Here is a 19,660-nt window from a genome sequence, read left to right as displayed (position 1 = left end):
ATTATTTGGAAGCTCTGGACAGATTTTTTTATACAAGGTATTCAGACACCCAAAATCATAAGTTAGCCACCGGGGTACTTTTGAAAATCCCATTAGATCTCTGATTTGCATCTTTAGGCATCTCATTACCTTTAAAAATGTTGTCTGTTGAGCCGGTGAGAATTGGATCTTTTGCATATTAGACTCTGTTCCACAAAATGTGCAAAAGTTACACTCATTTTACTGTATTGAGGGGATAAAATACATAAAATTTGAAAGACATCAGCTGTCAATTCAATTTCAATCACAAAACAACAACACAATCACTGTCCTTTTGTTTCTTTGTTTCACTTTCTAAAATTCTTGTAATTATATGCAATTACCTATTATGCTGGAAATTGGCTGTCCTAGACAAAGAATCTGATTTTTTTTTTTCTTAGCTTTACAAAATATGCAATTCAAAAAAGTGAGCAGTTTGAGTGTGGAGAAAAATGAGGCTACAGCTGTAGGATTTTGTTATGCTTTTAGTATCAAATCACAAAACCCATTACATTATTTATCCTACAGGCAGGCCTTGTGCTGCAAACACTGAATACAATTGCATACCCTAGGAAAAGGAACGTGTGCTTTTTAATTGCCCTGATTTAAACAACCCTTAATTTTATTTTTTTTAATATGGGAAATTAAAAGTCTATTTTAAAGCATGGATATGAACCACTGATTTTTTAAAAATCCTAAAGACTGTGCATTACAATATACATATACATATGCCTATGCATATGCATGCACACACAAACACGCATGTAAACCAAAAGTGCATGATTTATATCAAACATGTGCACGAGAACATGTGCACACACAAACAGGAAAATAGCTTTTTCTTTCCTATCACTGTAGCATCCAAACCTCAAAAAATAGAAGTCCATGTGAATCAAGGGCTTTCAGAAACTAAATCCCAGTAAAGTCATACTTCTGTCCTGTGCTTGAAATAACTTGGCTTTGTCATAAGCTATAATTCGAACTACTGAGTCGTAAAATTAATCCCTTTTTTTTTTCCAGTAATTTTTTTTAATGTTGCTTTACTTCAACTATTGGAAAACTGAGCAAGCTGTAGGCGGGAGGATAAGTTTCAGTGTGCATCTGTGGGATGTAGAAGAGCACACATTTCATTCTCATTAACTTCAGCTTTATCACACGAAAAATATCTTTGCATAATGGTATTATACCATGTTGCATATTCAGAACTCTTAAACATGAACTGTATTTAGGAACAAACAGTCAATCCTGGAGATATATTCTTTAATTTGTGCATGGCTGTGTGTATGAAACTGGTGTGTGGCTAGTGTGCCTTGCCTATCGAACATGTGTAAGGATGTGTATAGGATAGTGTTGTAGCTGTGCTGTTACACTGTGGTTGCATGTCCTTCATGTTACCTACCATTCTAACCTGTATATCTTTTGGAAAGAGAATATGCATTCTCAGACACGGACACTGAACCATATAAAATACTGAGGAAGAGAAGCTGCTGCTGATGGCTGTGATTGATGACAAACAGATTATTTAGTTGATATAAGCCACTTCAAGGTTTGATCCTACACAAAGCAGCTTTGGCCATTGCTTTCAGCAGAGCCTAAGTTTTATTTAAGACAGCTTATTTAAGACAGCTTTTCCCATAGTGCTGGGCCACTTCAGAATTGCTCTCTTTTGTGGAAGATTCTCCTAATCTGAGATCCCCTGTAGTCAAAACATTAAATACCAGAGGCACTTGTCAGAGCCATACAAATCCTGTCAGTTTTGCAGCAAGCAAAAAAAGCCAGGTAGAGTATATTGTATGTTTTAGTCTGATTTAATCTCACTCAGACAATCTGACCTCTTAGGATGTTTGTTTTGTTTTAACACAACCATGTGTTTGTCCAGGATTCTAGGTAATATGGAAACTATTGGCAGAGCAAACATAGGTTGCAACAGAGATGTGAGCCTTGTCCTTTGTCCTTTTAAAGGGTTAAAACTGGAAAGAAAAAAAAAAGAAAAAAAAGGCAAAAAAAGAGGGAGAGGAAAAGAAAAAAATAAAAGGTTAGTGTTTTCTGTCCATTAAAGAGAGTATTCTACTCTGAAACCAAATTGGTCATGCATTCTTCTTGTGTTTCCTGGCAGAGAGGAGACTGACTGCAGCACCTGCCTTCCCTGAGCACCCGTCCCACTCCCTCACTGCCCTTACCCTGCTGGATCTGTCACTTATTACCCCGCTCACTTACAGGACCAAAGGAGCTTTGAGACGCTGATTTTCCTTAGTTAGCTCCATATGAAATTCCTCCTGGAGCGTAGCTGGAAGTTGTTGGTGTTGTTTTTTTTTCTTTTGTAATTTTTCCCAAAGTGGGTTTTTTTTTTGGTAGGTTTTTTGGTTTTTTTTCAGGACAAAACTGTGCTCATTCTGGGTGAAGGATCTGTATTTCATATTTTTTTTAGGGAGGAAATGGACAGTGCTCTGTTTTATTCTTCTCTCTCACATTTTCTCTTAGTAAATGCTATCAAAATTTTTTTAAAAAATTGTTTTCTTTTGCTGAAGAGGTGTGCTTAAACTTTTTTTTCTTAAATTCCATTAAAAAATTCTCTTCAGCAGTTTAACACTTCGTATTACCTGGTTTTCAGCTTCCTCCCACAAATTTATCTCCAGTTTTAATTTCTTAGCTCAGCCATTGCATCTGGGAAGTGAAATGTTAACAAAATTATCCATTTTCTTACACAGGAGAAGACACTTCCACTAAAAGTGGGTTTTCTTTAACTTGGTCTCAAATTAAAGGAGGAAAAAACCCTCATTAACATAAAAAAGTTCTCTCTGATATATTCACTGGCAGGAATATTTTAAAAAGCCAATGATTTTCTCCAAAACAAATGTACCAAAACCTTTCACTTCAAAATGGAAGTGTTTCCTTTTCTGTGATTTTTCCTTACCAAATTCTTACAATCTGCAAAAGAATAAGAAAAAGGCAGATTCTAAAATATTTTTTTTAGAAATTATTAATTTATTTATGAAACCTTAATATGTTTTATTCCCTTTCACTTTAATGGAGAAGCAATTTATTGGGACAGAATCCAGCCCCCAAGCATCTATCCAATGAAAGGTCCATAATCCATGGACTGAACTCTCCTATAATGCAGCAGAAGAAAGATGAAAATTCTCAGCTGGCAGTAGGTGTCCCATTTTTCCCATGCCACTGATCACTCTAGGACAGTTTTTAAGGAAGTAGGCTGTGAGATCTGTAAGTGACATGGATTAGGTGGTATGGATTGCATGGTATAACGATTTCAAGAATACAAAACCCAGTGTGACCCATCCTGGTGTGTTTGTGCCATGCGAGTGGCCAGACTAACAAGTCAATGATGTCAGCTCAGAGAAAAATGATTACTGACAAAACCAGACTGGTCTGACTGTGCCTTGTTTCTTACTCCTGCTAAAGATGCTCTTATCCTTTCCTTATCCCTGTCTATGCTCATTGCAACAGGACAAGATTAATCCATCTCCTAGCAGAGGCAGGTGGATTTATGCATGTTTATGGACAGCTTGTGTAAAAGAAAATCAAAAGCTGTTCCCTCTAAATGATGAAAACTCTTTATTTCAATGGTCATGTAAAGTTGAAAGGAAAGAAACAAGGAAAAGGCTCTGACCACAATAGTAGTGACACCACATTTCAATGTTGCTTTTTCTTCTTTTAAAATGGGGAAAAAAACATATTTTCAAATTCAACTGTTGCACTTAAGCATGTCAGAAATAACTGAAAGAAGTGGCTATGGAGAATGTACGAAAACAAGGCAATTTGGATAATTTAAATGAAAGATAAGTGAAAGGGCAGATTTATCCTATTCTCTTGATATTTATGGCCTATTAGGGCTAGCAAAGTGTTTTTGACACTATTAGCTGAAACGTACTGCAGGAGTATTGTTCGGTGTCTCAGTGGAAGAGGGCTGAAGGATTTCAGCTCTTTGCCAGGAGAAATAGGGGAAATGAAAGCTGGCTGCAGGTGGATCCTATTAACCTTGTAATAACACATGTCAACAAATAGTGATTCTGAGAATTTTGAGGGTTTATCCAATATCTCAACTTCCATTTTGCACTGTGTACATGTGCTGTGGTTGTATCTCCTGAATAACGAAAGCAGCTTGGGAGAGGCACTCTCTCTATATCAAGTTGCTACATCCTCTTATACACAAAATTGCCAGGTCTTTGCCAGGCTCATATTCTAGTGAAACAAAAGAAAAAAGTTAAATCATTAATTTAAATTTTCCGCTTAATAAGTAACTTAAGAGGAAAACATGGTTTTGTTGTACTCTGGAATATACCTCTTCAGGTATCACCTATGGCCTTTTATCTGCATGCATTTTCTTGGTTGTTTTTTTCCAATGAAGCATGAGTGCACACATGCCACCAGCCCCACCAGTGTTATTTAATTTGAGGGGCACTTTCTCTTATGAGATCCAGTTGTGTCCAGTTTGGTGCTGACAAGCCTTTGGCAATCTGTTTAGATTAATGAAAGGTGCTCCTTGTAACCAAATCCTCTTTCCTGGGGGTAACTCATTCTCCACCTCCAGAACCATCTCCAGGAACACACTAGGCTGAAAGATAGATGGTTCTTAAATAATTTTATCCTTGCTGTTCAGATTGATATCTATGAACAGATGTTCATTATAAGGAAAGCATTATAAGGAATGTTGAAATGCAAATGGTATAGAAAAAGCCTGTGCAGGTTCAGTCTGGGTTGCCTTTTATAATATTTAACACTATTTTCACTGAAATGCTGGGTCTATAGGAATATATCGCAAGGTTTTAAACAGAACACCCCTACCCCCTTGTGGTACAATGGCATTTCTGGAATGGAAATAAATCCATGAAAAAATTGCTTTCTCTGGTTATCAAAAACACCTTAATCAGGTGAGGAAGGAACCCTGGACAGCTGTCTCATTTCCTGTTCAGACTGAGCTCTTTAGAGCTTAGCCCAGCTATTCATGCAGTGTCCTACAGTAAGAATTTAGACCTGTGCTAAAGAAATCAAATCAACAGAATCAATAGAAGAGCTGGTATTATTTTGGCTTTTGTCCACTTGTTTGTTTTCCTCTCTATTGTGTTTTAAATGTCAATCCTTGCCACTGAACCAGCTCAGCTTTTGCCCATGTATTATGCAGAAGGTTATGGTGCATCGTGTTTCCAGGGCATGACATGTGGTGGAAGGTTGGTTCAGGATGAATTCAGATGGGTGACACTTTCACATACAGCAAGGTCAATAAAAAATCATCTCGAACAGATTTCAACACAGATGCCCAAACTGGCCAGATTAGAGTACTACTTTCTTTATGCAATGGCAGAGTTACTTTATCTGCTTGTAAGTGAAGCAGCACTGTTACTCCAGTAATAATTACTTTAGTAGTGTAAAAACAGTGGAGTAAAGATATTATTAAACACGAACAAGTATCTCAAAAAGAAAAAAAGTCTGATCACAAATGTTTATTTACAGTTATTCCTTGACTACATATATTTAATAAGAAACTCATGGAGAGAATGTTTTTTATGAATTTGAAACTAGTTAGAGGCACTTTTCTTGTATCCACTGATATGGACACAATAAAATTATTAGAGCTGAATATATCCATTGTCAAGACTGAACTCGAGAGTGACAACTGATTTAGGACACCTCCATGCCTTGTTTCTGATTTTACAGAGGTCACTTTTGACTTTCAGAGCAGTATAAATCTGTATTTCATCAGCAACAGGGGAAGCTGTGGATGGGTCCTCTGAACTTGTGGAAATGATCACCCAAACCAGTAACTCTGATCATTCACATGCTTTTGTACAGTATTTCCTTATCAAAGACTTTGATGCTTGTGGGCTTATTGGTTTGGTTTTTGTTTTTCTTGGTTTGGATTGGGTTTTTTATTTATTTAAACATTACCTAATGTGTATTTGGTACTAATGAGAGCCTGGGAGTAAGCTCAAATAGCAATTAGATAACAGTCTTAGCAGCTCTGGTTCATTTCCAGATTTCTTACTATATGTGTTCAGTGTCTTTCAAAATTCCCCTGTCCAAAGTATCATGGAAACTCAGTCATATTTTATAAGAATAATTTGTTTGGCTTTTTCATTTGCAGATAAAAGATTGAAGACATAATTTTTACATGGAGTACCCTAAAGGCTCAGAAACCAGAAGGCAAATAGAATGAACCCAGAATGTACTTCTTTATTAAGGATTATGTTTGCTAAAATAGTCTCATGCTTTTTGAGGCCTGACTCATAAGGATGCTTGAACTTCAAGATATTGCAGTCTACTTGCCATCCTCAAGGCTTTGTTTCAAGAAGGATGATTTTTGATTTTGCGATGCATCTGTTTATACAAGTAACAGCCGCTGCATATATGGTACTTTGCCCGAGTGCAGACACCTCGGAGGAATTGATATGAACAGCATCTTTGACTTCATCTTTCTTATTTTAATGTCCAGGAGTTAAGAATAAATGTAGGTCTCACTGAGAGCAGTAATGTCCTTCTATTCTCATAGAAAACAGCATAAATCAAAACATCACCTGAGACATTTTTCTTTCCTGTCTTATTACTAACCCATGACAGTCATTTTTGGGTACTTTCAGTCATGCAATTAAAGCATTAGTTAGGTTTTTTTTTCTTTTTCTTTAAAATTACACAAAGAACATTTAATTCTTCCTTCCAAAAACTATCTGAAAATTGAATAAGAGAAAAGAAACCAGATTTTCTGCTTATGCAGGTCATGTTGGGATTGTTTAGATATGTAAATGTTGTTTATTCACGAATATGGATGAAAAACCAGTCACAGGTAGTGATTGGGGTATCTGATGGCATTTCTTCATACAGTTGCTGGTCCCATATACTGCACAGCTCTTTGTGCAGTTGCAGCAAACAGAAAACTATTCTCTTTCTGGGGAGAAAAACCACCAAATGTCATTACACAGTTTTTGAGCCTGCACATGATGTAGGACAAGAACAGATGGTTTCCATGATAGGGCAGAGCTGGAGCATCAGCAGTCATTCATTCCTGATTTCTGGATGGGTGAGGTAGTTTTCTGGCATTTGGGATAAATCCCATCAGACGTATTGCATTGGAAGAGTACTCTCAGCACTGTCACATCCCAGCCTTGGAGAAAAAGCCTGTCTTGGTTTTGGATTAAATAGGACAGCAGAAAAGAGAGAAAACAAAGCAAATCTATTTCTTTTAACATTTATTCTTTTCATATGCACATAAATAAAAATAACACCTAGAAAAGGCAGATGCATTCTTGCTTTCTTGCCTAGACCTATAGCTTGACTGAAGAGCTAACAGAAGTGTGAAGAGGTATATTGTAAATGTAGACAAATGACTAAGCAGATTTGTGCTTTCCTTCAGAACAGAATTACTAAGATATAAGCAAACTGTTATTTAATTTGTGGGTACCTATCCAAGCTGATTTACCCACATTACGTTACCTCCTTTATGCTGCTATGTAACATAGCTCATTACCCTTCAAAGCTGGAATCACTCAGACTTCTGCTGGACTTATTTGGTGGCTTCAGATACGTAAGATATATGCAGTATATAGAATCAGAATGAATGTTAACATGGGCTCTAAACCATTAAGCGGATGTTAAAAAATCCTTTCAAAGAGAAGTCATTAACCCACAAGCTCTGTTTGTTAAGATCCCTGGTCATGCTCATCTAATCCCTGAGATATTCATCAGGTCACTCTTCTCAAAACCTTTCACCCCATTCAGGTAACTTCATTTGTCTTGTGCTCACTGCTTAGAATCTGAGCAGCCGAAGTAGGTACCAGAGCCATGTGCTTTCAGCTTAAATAGGCACAATTATTTCCTAAATGCTCAAAGGCTGTTTAAAGGGAGTAGCCTAAAGTCCAGCTGTGTTATTTTTTAAATCCTTATGAAGCAGGAGTATACAAGCATGCAACTTTGTTATTAATTTTCAGAAAAAGAAAGGGGTTAATTTAATGCAATAATTTATTTGGATCTAGTTAACATGTCTCTATTTGAAACATTGTACTGGACTATTAAACAGATACTCCAGAGGTGATTGAATTGCACTGATGGATGACTTGATATTTTAATATATTGGGGAAAAAACTTTAATTTTTTTCCTTTTTTTTTAGTATGAGAGGTGTGATGGTAAAGTGGTGCTGCTTTACACAAGAATCTAGTTCAGTGATGAGGATGTAGGTAAATCAAATATTTCTAATATTGTTTGAGAACATGTCTCCCATTAATTTAAAAAACATCTCTAGGGGTAGTTTCTTAAATTAAACTTAATGATAGCATGCATCAGTTAAGATCTATTAGATCCAGAAGACATTAAAACATTTATTAAAATGATGGGTTTCATGCCTGCACTGTTTATAAAGTTTAAACATAATTTTTCCAATTAACCTGTCCCCTTTCTTAGCAACACAGAAGCATTTAATAACAAAGATAATGAGAAGTTTCTTTGAAGTAGTCACAGGAATGTTCACATCAGTTATTTTGACATGTAAATAGCACCTCCTGTTCCTCTTCACACCCTGTGTGACCCATAGTCATGCTGTCTGGGACTGTGAAGTTGTCATATCCACTGATTCAACCAAAATGAGTGGAAGAGCCATGAGAAAACACAAAAACAGATTTCAGGCAGTACTCCTGCCTCTTTGTTTGCTGGAAATGCTCTGCCACTTATTCATTTAGGTGGTATTATGCTGGCAAAAGACTTAATGTGTTAAATGAGTGTAAGCTGCGTTTGACAGAGCTTCACTTTCACTGCAGATTGCTCAAAGAGTGTCTAGTGTAGTGGGTCCCAACCTTAGTCTGGGCTTCAGAATCTTCCAAAGAACAGAAAACAGCATGAGGTGAGATCCTTGGCACTTTAGACAAGTGGTGTGAGAAGCTAAACCAGAACCCTGACCAAATTACAGCTGCTTGTATTAACATCCTTCCAGCCTCTCCAAGGTAGGAAAGTTGCAAGTTCTATCAGTGCCTTGGGTTCTGTATTTCCTAGCCAAGCATTTAAGAGAAATCCCCCTGAGCTCACATCAGCAGTTCAGTAGCAAACAAGAGCTAGTTTGCAAAAAAAGGGGGGGGGGGGGTGGGGGGGGGGGGGGGGGGGGAAAGGAAAAGAAAAAATCTGGAAGGCTCAAAAACGTTTTAAGTTTTTCAGGGCATAAACCAATTTCTAATTCACTAGATTTCATCCGCTGAGGAACAACAGTGAGAAAGTACGTATATGGAAAGCACTGTTCACATAACACTATGTATTTGCATATATACATGAAGTGTGTAGAATCAGAATGAATGCTAACAAAGGTAACTTACATCTCTCCTCTCATCTGAGGAGAGATGCAAGAGAGAGCAAAATATGGTTGTTGAAGGGTGGAGCAATAATGTGGAGAGGAAGCTTGAGAAGGCAGAAAGCAAGCTGCAAGGTCTGGACAAACAGGCAAACAAGAAGATGAAAATTGTGGAGCTGAGAATGTGAAGAAAACAGGATTAGTTTGAGGAGGAAAGCATAGTGGGCAGAAAGGCAGCAGCAGTTATAAGGAATGAGGCAGGGACATGGGGGTAGGACATGGGGAAAGGTTAGGAACAGGTGAGGTAGGGGAATACAAAGGCAGTGATGCAGGTGTGTTAAAAACAGCAAGATCGGAGGAAGAGGAATAGTTCATGAAAGACAAGGAAGAAGAGAGAAGAAGCTGTAGAGATAGCAACAATGAGGCTTCTTCTGCGGAAGATGAGACTACTCATGCTGCCTGATCAGAGTTTCTTCCCTTTCCTTCTCTAAAAGGTCCAATTTAAGTCACAGTTGTTTAATAGATACAGAGCAGACTGTAGTATTATCCAGTATATCATAATTGCAATCTTTGCAGAATAACAGCTGTATCTTCAATCAAAGCAATATCCAAAGAGTATCTCATCTAATTCAAACATAGAATCATAGAATAGTTAGGGTTGGAAAGGACTTTAAGATCATCTAGTTCCAACCCCCCTGCCACTGGCAATGAACAAAGAATCTCAGGAGAACCAAGACTGCAGTATCTAAAATGAAGTCTAACTGCAGTTGAGTAGAAGACCATTGTAGGTCTAGTCTAGTCTAGTCTAATCTAGTCTGTTCTGTATTCCATATGCCTCACACAGGTCACTCATATTCACCCAATTTAAAAAGCTGAAGATTGGAAGAGATGGAAAGGAGGCCATTGTAGCTAATAAGGAGACAGAAACTCTGACATATGTGAAGAGATAAGAAGAGCAGGACTCTATGAGTTTTACACAAAAGGCTTTGAAGGAATAAGTTTACAGAGGAGGGAAGATAATAAGCAGGTAGAAAGGAGAAAAGCTTTTTAAACAACTTGAGAAAGCTGGCAAAGCAACAACTGCTTGCAAAAAAGTGAACAGTAATTTTAAGCTGGAAATTAGGTTTCCAACCACCAGAGAAATTAAACTCTGGAACAGCATTTCAATAAGATCACTAGGACACAACAAATCTAACTAGCTTAAAGATAAGACTTGATAAATTTATAAAAGGCACCTTATGATATGCTTGTCTATGTTAGAGGGTGACCTAGACTTAGTGATCCAAGCAATCCATTCCAATCCTATGTTCTCTTTATTTATAATTTTCTGTCCTGACAGAAAAAAATAGCAGCTTGTGAATATATACAATTATATCAAAAAGAACCGAAAGCATAAGTCAAAGGAAACAAATGCATAAGTCAAAGTTGCCCTGAGGCGATTTTAACTTGAGCAACTAACTTTTGAAGGGCCCAGCTCTTCTGTTGTTGTTGCGGAATTCTTGCTGACATCCTTAGGAGGCCCATGTGTGGACAGATTGCCGAGTATGAAGTGGAAATTGGCAGAATGGATCAGAGAGGAGAATATAGCCCTCAGCAAATCTCTTTGCATCTTGCTGACCTTGGCAAGTGTACAGCTATTTTTCCCAAGTAAGATAAGATGCTTTTTAACCATCTTCTTCAATAAATAAGGCAGAAAGATGGGAACATGTCTTCAGAGACTTCCAATCTCCTCGTTGCTTGCACATATTTATAGACTATTTTCATTTAAGGCAGCACAGAAAACAGAAAAAAGGATTCTATTATTGGCTCTGGGTGGCTGTGGGTAAGATATTTTGTGATGTAAACATTAGAAAGGACGAGTAAGGTCAGTGTTCTGCTAGCTCTGCTGCTCATCAACAGGGAAGAACTGGTGGTGAGTACAGCCATAGATGGTAGTTTAGACATGGTGAGACTGCAGGATCTGGAGTAAGGCTTGAGAAGGTGGTTCCTGAGTTAGAACAGTGGACTTCAGGAGAACAGACTAGGTCAGTAGAAAATGCTATGCAGACTCCCCTGAAAACAGCTAGGAAAGGGGCAGGTGCTGTGGAGAGCTGACATTCTTTTAAAGAAAACTTACCAAAAAGCAGCAGAATAAATGCTGTTCGTGCAAAAAACAGCAAGAACTCCACCAGGTCTGCTTGGCTGATCAAGAAACTTCTTGATGAACTAAAATGTTGAAAGGGAGCATACACAAAGTGAAAATAAGGAAGAGAAACAAAGGAAGAGCATAAAAGCTTTGCTTGTGCTCCAAGGATGAAAGAAAAAGACCAAAGCCCAGCTGGCACTAAGACAGAGAAGAATAATAGCAGCAAGAAGGGAATCCACAGGTGTGCCAGTAGTAGAAAGAAGTTCAGAGAAAATGCAAGTCCACTGCTGGAAACAACCTAAACAACTGAAAACAACTGCAGGCAACAACAGACTCAGCAGCAGTGTGGAAAAGGCTGAAGTGCACAATGCCTCTTCTGTATCAGTTTTCACAAGCAAAGACCACTCCAAACAACTGTGTATTGACATGGCTTGGAAGGGAGAAGGGGAGCCACGAGTGAGGAAGACGTATCAAAGAGTGATACAAGGTGCTACTTAGAAGACCTTGATGCTATCAAATCTAATGGACCAGATAGGATGCACTTGAGCATATTAAAAGTGTTAGCTGATGTGGCTGAGTAAGGCCTCTGTCTCTCATATATGAATAATTGTGACTACTAAGAGGAGGTGTTGGTGACTGAAACAGGCTAATGTTTTCCCCATCCTCAGGAAAGGCACACAGGATGAGCTGAAGACCAATGAGCCAGTCAGGCCAATCAGGTTGTAGGCTGATATGAACTGGAGTAATCTGAGGGTCAATACTAGAATTTTGTATTGCTCTCTATAGCTTGTTGAAGAGGGGACATGGAGAGGGAAGTGATATCTGATGATAGGATGCTTAGGAGTAGTTCAAAGTTGAATATTACAAAGCATTTATTTACCAAGAAACACTGGAGCTACAGTTGATGCCCCAAGCCTGTCAGTTTTCAAGTAGCATTTAGACAATGTCCTTAATAACATTCTCAAACTTTTGGTCAACCATGAAGTGGTCAAGCAGTTTAACTAGATGATCACTGCAGACCCCTTCCAACTGAAATATTCTATTCTGATCTGGTCTGGTCTTGTCTAGTCTAGTCTAGTCTAGTGTTTGCAATATTGTGCTTCTGGTAAGAGGCTGGATCTTCAGACATCCCTTCCAGTCATCTTCTCTGTGATTCTGGGATCCCTCTGTACCACAGTTTCCATGTCTCTAAAATAGTGATAAAATGCCATTTTCTTCTTTGGAAAATAGTTCAATAGCTACTAATGGGAAAAGACAAGTAAGTAGAAGACATTAATATTAAAATAACCAGCTACATGTATCAATATAGCTAAACTCAATGACAACTTTGAATTCAATATATACCTGTATTTTTTTTTCACCATAAACTGTGTTTTTAATGAGAATGTTTCAGGCTGAAATGTGGAAATTTAAATGTAAAGGGTGGACAACATGATATTTTGGCAATTTCAACCCCATCAGATTTTAAATGGGAAATTTGTCCAAATTCCAAAATGAGAGCAATTAAAAGAGGTCAGTCCTATATTTCCTTTACATTCAGTAAAGAAAGATTCTTCTAGAGTGTGATTCATCTGACTTATTTTAGACATCTACTCTAAACTGAGATGAATCACTTCTAATTCCAATTGCTTTACAATGACTATAAAAGGAGTCAAGGGTGACCAGCTCTTCTGAAGAAGTCTACATTTAGCTGCTTACATCTTACCCGAACAGAAACATCCTAACTCATTGCTAATGGTTATTTCCATTTTGGCTATTATATATAGCAAGGTATTGTTGAGTTTTATGGAATATGAGTCCTGACATTTGCTTTGTGGCCCTCTGAAAACTGGACATTGTTTCAAAATCATTAAAGCATGCAACCGCTGAGACTTGGGGCTGCCTCAAGTAATCACCACATGTCGAAGAAGAACAGGAATATTACAAAAGCTATGCTGACTTTACTTTGAGGAAAGGATTGGATCAGATGACTTCCAGAGATCCTTTCTAATCTAGATTATTCATTATTCCATGATTCTGTGATTAGTCTTCATGAATTGTTTTTTTGGGGTGGGTTTTTTTTTCTAAGTTATTTATACTTTAAGCTTCCACAATATCTCAATGCAATGACTTATGAAATGTGATTAGGTTTTATGAAAAGCAAACAAAAGAAACCAAAGGAAATGTAATGTTCTTTTTATTTTAAATCTGTTGTCTGACCATTTAATTGAACTCCTGCTCTCTGAGTTGGTTACTGCACCGCTTCAGAAATGAGGTAGGTTATACAGTATATGCTAGTGTTGCTGGCATTGATGTTTGCTAGGGAAGTTAGTTTGGAATAGTTTCCTTAAACAAGAAAATATTTAGCTTTCTGAACTTTTCTTACACTGCATTTACAGAAAAGGACAAAAATCTCAACAACAGCAAGAAAAATAACAATAGAATAAGAAAAAAATAATTTCCCCAAAAGTGGTTGGATAAACCAAAATAGTTTACTTAAATTTCGCATTTTTTAGAGTACATACACTATTTTAATGGATATTTCTAAATGACACCTGAAACGTTCTTTTAAAGTAATTTGAAACAGGAGGAACTGGCAATCAGAAAAGTAGAATCAACAATTTTTGGAAACTGAAACTTTGTTGAAAATGTAATGTTCTTCTCTTATCTTAAGAAATTTATGTTATATAATAAAGACCAAAGCAAAACAAAACCAAACAAACCCTAACAAATCCTAATCCTAATAATAATAATAATAAATAAACTGTCCAGAAATTGCTAGTTTGCTCTAGTTGCTAGGTATAAAAATCCAGCACAATTCATTAAGATATTGCTCCTTACTAAAGTCTTCACGCAGTTTAGATGTCATTTTGGTGTGCAGAAAATCCATTTTAAAAAATACTTACTAAAAAAAAAAAAAGGAAAAAAAGGGGAAAAAAAAAGAATTATACGATCAAAAATAGAGGAAACATATCCCTAATGAAGATCTTATTACATTGAGAAAAGTCTTCTGGAGAAGAGGAGAGTGGCTGAGCAGGGAGCTGTGCAGCAGCCAGCTACGGAGAAACCAAATTAACGCTAATTATATTACAGCTTGCTGTTGTGCGATCAGTGTGATTTCACCAAAGGAACTAGGCAGCGGTGTCACTAGGTGGCACAGTTCTGACACATTTACAGATCATTACCCAGCGCTAATGTCACTTCGCAGGGCGCAGGGCTGGGGGAACAAGGGGGTCTCCGAACATCACTCAGCTATGTGTGATCTGTGAGTGGAAACTGCTTATCGTCTCCCGACGGGTAAGAGATCCAAGCTGAGCTCTGTCAGCCGGGCTTGAAATTAACAGCAAGAAGTTGAGCATTTCGCAGAAATTGTGGTTAAATCTAAATGCAGCTGGGAGATGGGGGGGGGGGGGGGGGGAGGGGGGGGGAGGGGGGGGAGAGGTACAGTATTCATTGCTGACTTTCTAAGTCCTCAACGGCCAACTTGGGTGAGGTGGTCTGTTGGACAGTTATGGTTCAGAAACACTGATTTCTTCAGACAGCAAAAGGCTGGACCTCTGTCATACATCTTTGACTTGAAAACCCATTTGTCAAAATCAGCTATTACACCTCATTCATCCGATAACAAGCGAAGTGTGAGCTTCCACTCCTGACTCCATCACATACCCTTCTCCTTGGTGCTACCACATTGCCCAAACCCTGTTGCCAGATATAAAACAGGATAGGAGGTGGCTGCTCCTGAAGGCTCTACAGCCACTTCAGGTTTCCTGACAGTCCTGCTTAAAAAACAGCATGAATGCAGTTTCAGTTACTCATAATTATTTACACCAACCTTGCAAGAAAATACTTCTTGCCCTCCTCCCCACATTTTCTTTGTTTGCTTGCAGACTTTCCATAAAGAATTGAGTCTCAAGAGCCTCAATTTTTCCATTTTTTACAGCTTGAGTACATAATATGCTTGAACGTGTTCAGTACCAGGATGAAATCATAATAAACATGTTTTTAAAAGATTGAAAAGGGACAGATAAAAGTAACAGAACACTAAGTTGGTTTTCCAGTCACCACACCTGATTTGCCAATCTGTTGGTCACTCTTTATGTAAAAGGTAAAGTTTCTCAAGATTTTATCAAAGGTTGATGAATGATTAATAGCAGGAATAAGTGTTCTATGGATTTAAGACTTCTGAATTATAAATGGCTATAAGTGCACTAATAGAGGATAATAGAGAGAGTGGTATGCCCATTATTTACCCACTGGGCATGGCAAAAATAGGTTAATCTTTAATAAAGGTGATCTATTAATTAGCAGTGACCCTTTACAAAGGATGTGTCTTTGACATGAAGGTATTTCTATGGAAATCTATGTGGTTATGTTCTAGAATCCTCTCAAGAAATGAGGGGAAATTTCTCCCAAGTACTGACACAGTTGTAGATAGCAAGTTTTATTTCCAGCAGCAAGAAAACCACTGTAGTGCTTTGGCTCTCAGCCAGGACTGCCAGCAACAATAGGAACATGTTTGGGGTTTGGGTTTTTTTTTCCTAAAGAAACCATATTTTCATTAAATAACTTTCCAGGAGGTGACTGGCAGATTTTAAGGGGCTGACGGCTCCAAGCTGCCAACTTACTTTTAAAGTTCCTTTATAACTACTGCTTTGCCCAGGGCTGTTATCCAATTAACAGGAATTTATACTGAAGGTTTGTTATGTAATGAGTATGCACATGACCATTACATGGTATCAAACCAACAACCTGTAGACTTAAGAGCATAAATTGAAAAACAACTTCAGGATTTGATTCAAAAGGGATGAAGAAGAGTGCCTAATTTAGGGCTGTATATTTCCTATATGGATGGTCAGATGCCTCCAGATGGCAACCCAGAAAGCATTTATGCTTAGCGTGTGAGATGTTAACAGCAGGTGAACCTGTGTTTTACTCTGGAGACTGGAAGTCAGTTCATCTTCAGATTGGTATCATTCAAACCACATCTCCTGTGAATGTGCTGTAATCTGGAGGCCCTTGAATGATGTTTTAGCGAATATAAATCATCCCACCAATTGAAATTGGACCAAAGTATGGCCAAGAGATAGTGTGTCATGGATGAAGTTCATCTGTTTACACTTGGGTTCATTGCAGACAGAGCTCTACAGAGTCTGTCTGTTGAGAGGTGTAATAATTCTGGGGTATGTTCTTCTGAAGAAGGGTCATCTGAAGAAAAAAGAATTGCACCTGAAGAGTAGCCAGTCTTCTCCAAAGGCAGTCTAGACAACAAGCTCGAATGCAAATGTCTTCTCCAAAGTTAGATGTGATGACATTTATACAGAAACATAGTTGGATGTGATGATACATCCATGTATCATCATACATGTTGTTAGATAGTCCTGAGAATGCATATAATTTGTGGGGCAGAATTAAAGGATCGTCTGTACCAGCTGAATGCTCTAACTATGGCCTGATATTCTGGTGTTGATTGTAGGTGCCAGCCATAAATCACTCATGTGGCCTTAAGCTACTACACAGATTCATTTCTCTAGTGCTGCTAATTCAGGGTTTGACAGTGAATAGGGAATGTCTGAGTATTTTTTCTTAGCTCTGGGAGATCAATAACTACATGAGAAATCATGGATCAACAGCCAAGTTTGGAAACAGAAATCTCAAAATTAACCCCTATCCCAAATCTCTGAAAGATTTTTAATGAGATTTCATTATTATGATGTAAATGTGTGCTCTGTATACATACGCATGTCACTTACTCTGTGTGTGTTTGTGCTTGCTCACACATGTGCAGGCATGAGTCCATATATATTAAACACATAAAAATAGATTATAAAAATACATAGAAATATATATATAAATTTGAGGTCAGACCCATCTGTTTCATTTACTCTGATGCAGCTCCAAGCACAACAGGGTTTCAGATCATTAGCGCTTACATGTGATCACAGTACAAATATTAAATACTAATAATGACTGGGTCTTTCAGACAACTGAACAGTGTTAATATCAGAACCTTTTATTTAAACATTCAAAGTAACTGTTTTTATCCTTTACACAAGCACAAGGATTTGTTTTAATTCAGGTCTCTCTTGTAACTGGCTCCCTCTTCACATTCTTCCCTACCTGTCTTTGAGTTGGGATTTTTTTGTCCTCTCTTCTCTTAATCAAAATTAGAAAGAGATTGTGTGTGTCTATTAAAAAAAGAGGGGTTTGGCTAAAAATAGTTCCCCAAGCCAGGATATATTACAGCAAACTGCTTTTGCCTCTGGATGTTAGTGGAGTTTCCTTTGTTGTCTTCTTTGATTGTTTCATTTATATGGCAGGTTAGACAACAGCAGACTCCTGTTATTGCCTTTTCTCAGCGGTGATTCTTTCTTTCTTTATTTTTTTTTAAGGCTCGGAGCCCCTGAGGACAGTCACTCCCTAACCACAGCTGGTGGCAGGAGGAGGGTTTTTGTGCGTTCGATACTTAGAGCTGAGAGCTGACTGGTGAGAAGATTAACAGCAACGCTATTAAGTGGGATACACTGCCTCCATTTTTAAATTGCCTAGGCCTTTAATAAAAGGAGAGAGAGGGAAAGGGAGACAGAGAGAAGTCTTAACAGTATAACATCTTCTGTATGTTCACAATCCATTTCGCCAGATGCTAAATTACTTTCTTTCCCTTCCCCCCTCCATGCACCCGCCCCACTTTCTCTGCGTCTGGTGTCTAATGCAGCTTCTTACTGCTCGGAAAGGAGTCCTTGAATCAAATTGCAGAGGTGCCCCGTTACAAGGGAAGATTAGTGACCCAGGCTTCTGCAATAGAGCATGCCTATGTGAATCCCAATTTCTCAGTCCTTGGGTTGTTTTAGAAAGTTTTTTTTTCCAGGAACTTTGCATCATTAGATACTTTCTGACCTTCCATTAGTCTTCTGGCTAGTACTGTCAGAGCAGGAAATGAGGATGAGCAGATCTCTAAGATGGAAAGGAAGAACTGGAGAAGCTAAACTTTTTCAGGGCAGTTAAATAAATTACTCAGGAACATAGATAGGAAGCTAGCTCCCAGGACTCAAGTTAGAATATGGAAAGGACTGGAAAAGGTCACTTCTCTTTTATTGGGGACAGGGTAGTGATCTATGCCCCTGAACACTGGTATTTTCTAAATCTAACATTTTCCTTTATGCATCTGTTATTCTGACAGAGTTATGCACTATTTCTGAGTTGGTCAGATGCCTAGAAATCAAGAATTCTGGTGTTAAGGAAATCTAAGAAAGGAGGAGCTGGTTCCCTGCCCTGCCATAGGCTCTGTGAGTGACCTTAGAGGCTGAATATCAAGAGATGCACACCTCTCACCTTGCTACAGGTCATTTCTGGTTTTTAAATTCTGGAATACCATGAATAACCTTATAGCTACATTCATACTAAATGGCTCCTGAGCATTCCCCTGTACACTAGACCTTGGTCAGTTATATTGCTAAATTGTTATACTTCCTCCAGTATGCCTCCAAATGCTCAGGCACAGCTTTGAGGTTATCACAAATCTGGGACCATTTCTAGAAGGCGGTCTGATGATAGTCATCTTCCACCACTTCAAGCTTTCAAAGTCTACCTTACTGCCTAAGAAATTAAAGATTTTGTAATGTAAATCCTTACTGACTGCATAGGTAAATCTAGCAGTGAAACTCAGATTATCTGCAGCAAGACCTTAGGAATCATAACTTGCCTGGCACAGACTGTCAGACATATCTAGCTTTTAAGTGAGAGGAAAAACCCAAGTCACACCTAACACCCACTGCTCCTTTTCTGTGTAGCTGTGTTGCATCAGAAGCAAGAACTAAGCTGTGTGGCTGTGTTGCATTAGAAGCAAGAACTAAACTTAATAATGACAACAGCAATACAGAAAAGTAGTTTTATCCATCATTATTACTGTCCAATTTGGATGCTTTTTCTCATACTTTTCTCAACCTTCCCAGCCATTGTATCATCTTTGGAGTCCTTCCCCAGTCTGTCCATGTTATTTTTGTAGAGTGGAGACCAAAACTGAACACATTATTCCAGGTGTGACAAGCACTGAGTAGAGCAGGATAATGACATCTTTACCTCTACTGGCGATGGCCTTGTTGATGTTCCTGTTGGTTTGCGTTACCATCCTGTTGGTTTGCTTTACCACAGGCACACACTATTCAGTCCTATTGAGCTTATGTCCTCCAGGATCCTGAGGTCCCTTTCCACAGAGGTGCTCCCCACTCGGGTAGATCCCAGCCTGTGTTGCACTCCTGGA

This window comes from Melopsittacus undulatus, chromosome 3 (genome assembly GCF_012275295.1).
Source record: "Melopsittacus undulatus isolate bMelUnd1 chromosome 3, bMelUnd1.mat.Z, whole genome shotgun sequence".
NCBI lineage: Eukaryota > Metazoa > Chordata > Aves > Psittaciformes > Psittaculidae > Melopsittacus > Melopsittacus undulatus.
Note: the sequence above shows the minus strand (reverse complement) of the source record.